A 2,500-nucleotide genomic window follows, 5' to 3' on the forward strand; every position below is an offset into this window, starting at 1 on the left:
AGGCGATATGCGAGTGGTTAGCGTTTACGCGCCACCTAGATTTAGTATGGAAGAGTTCCAGAACATGTTGGATAACACGGTAATGGCCGTAACCGGTATCCACAAATTCGTTATCGGGGGGGACTTCAACGCTTGGTCAGTAAGTTGGAACAACCAACTTGGCGAGCGTGGAGAAACCCAGAAACGAAGAGGTGAGTTGGTCTTATCAACCTTTGCGCAGATTGACGCAATTTTATTGAACGACGGCAGCACCCCAACTTATGTTGGACCAGGGCGCACGTCAGTAGTTGATCTTACTTTTGCGAGCAGAACAGTTGCAAGATCATTTAAGTGGGAGGTGTTATCTAGCTATATGAACTCTGATCATCGTGCAATACGAATAGATCTTGAGACGCAAAGCGTGCGTAACTTGTCCCGACCCATAACGGGATGGAGCATCAAGTATTTTAGCAAAGATATATTTGAAGTTATGATGCAAGCCGCTTTTGAGACCGAGGTCACAACAAGCGAAGATTTAATGCGTATACTTGTCACGGCGTGTAATGCGACGATGACTAAGCGTAAGAGGTACACTCCTAACAAGAGTGCATTTTGGTGGACGCTAGAGATCGAGGCACTTCGCAAAGAGTGCAAACACCGCGATCGATTAGCGCAAAGAGCATTCAATACTGATCTCTATTCTTCTTTTAGGGACGAGTTCAAGGTGGCACGGAATGCCCTCAAGCGATTGATCAAGCATACCCGACAGAGGAAGTGGAAAGAGTTCCTGGGAACAGCGAACAACGCATCATTTGGTATTGTATATCATACGTTCAAGAAAGTGGCCGAGGGTTCGATTGGACCCCGAACCATGACATTGGACGAGTTTAGAGAAGTGGTGAGCGAGCTTTTTCCTACTCACCCAAACACGGTGTGGCCTGAATATCGTATCGATCAGCCACGAGAGTTTGAAAGGGTAACTAATGATGAGATTCTTGCGGTTGCCAGGAGACTACCCAACAAGAAGGCGCCGGGACCAGATGGTATCCCGAATGAGGCGCTGAAAGTTGGTATGTTGACTGCAACCGATGCATTTTGCAGGGTTTACCAAGGCTGTTTAGAGAACGCGAAGTTCCCCGATGAGTGGAAAAGGCAGAGGTTGGTGTTAATACCGAAGCCGAACAAACCACCAGGGGAACCGGGTTCAGTTCGCCCCATTTGTCTACTAGACGGGGCAGGCAAAGGTTTAGAACGCATCATAGTGCAACGGTTAAATGCACACATCGAGGAGGTCAACGGACTGTCTGACGACCAATTTGGTTTCAGAAGTCGTCGATCTACAGTTGATGCGATTAAACGGGTAGTGGACATTGTTTCGGTAGCTAGAAGTAGAAACAGATACAGTGGAAGGTATTGTGCAGTTGTTACATTAGATGTTACTAATGCTTTCAACAGTGCTTCGTGGTTGGCGATTGCAAATGCTTTACAGAGAATTAACACTCCTAAATATCTTTATGATATCATTGGTGATTATTTTAGGAATCGTGTGCTGATGTATGATACCACAGATGGACCGGCAGAGATTGCAGTCACATCGGGTGTACCTCAAGGCTCGGTACTTGGCCCAACGTTATGGAACCTCATGTACGACGGAGTCCTACGAGTTGCAATGGTGGAAGGTGCAAGGATTATCGGCTATGCAGACGATATAGTGTTGTTGGTGGAAGGTAATTGTGTTGATGATATTGAAATTCTCGTTTCCAGCCAGATTCGCATCATCGACAGATGGATGACCGACAACGGATTAAAGATAGCCCCGACCAAGACCGAGTTCATTATGGTCAGTTCCCATCAGAGGATACAACATGGGGCTATCAGGGTAGGTGATCACGTAGTACATTCGTCGCGCAGCTTAAAGTATTTGGGGATGGTCTTAGATGACCGCCTCGATTACACTTCACACATCAGGTATGCGGTGGAGAGAGCGACGAAGCTATGGACCACCTTGGTAAGGATGATGCCTAATAAGGCAGGTCCGAGTAGTAATGCTAGGCGAGCAATTGCTCTTACTGTTGTGGCGAAGGTCCGGTATGCCTCGCCCATTTGGTGTCATACCCTTAGATTTGCTAACCGTAGACAATGGCTACGTCGGTTTTACCGGCCAGTAGTCCAGCGAGTTATCTCTTCTTTCAGGACAACTTCTCATGATGCAGTCTGCGTGCTTGCGGGAATGATCCCGCTTCATCTCCTCCTGGACGAGGACTCCAGGACTTTTCATCGGAGACGAGCAGAGAACATCGCCGGATCGGTTGCACGTAACATGGAACGTGTCACAACTATGGAACGATGGCAACGAGAATGGGATGAGAGTGTTCACGGTCGGTGGACATACCGTCTCATACCCGACGTCAACAGATGGATAAGTAGAAGATTTGGTGGTGTAGATTTCTTTCTTTCTCAGTTTCTTTCCAGCCATGGCTTCTACGCCTACCAGCTTCATCGGATGCAGTTAACGGGTTCG

At 47.6% G+C, this 2,500-nt stretch overlaps 1 pseudogene; it reads left to right on the forward strand.

Annotated features, from left to right (window-relative positions):
- LOC133394751 (large subunit ribosomal RNA) overlaps positions 1–2,500 on the forward strand; it is a 9,181-nt pseudogene that overhangs the window by 4,634 nt on the left and 2,047 nt on the right.

This window comes from Anopheles gambiae, assembly GCF_943734735.2.
Source record: "Anopheles gambiae chromosome X unlocalized genomic scaffold, idAnoGambNW_F1_1 X_unloc_42, whole genome shotgun sequence".
Classification (NCBI taxonomy): domain Eukaryota; kingdom Metazoa; phylum Arthropoda; class Insecta; order Diptera; family Culicidae; genus Anopheles; species Anopheles gambiae.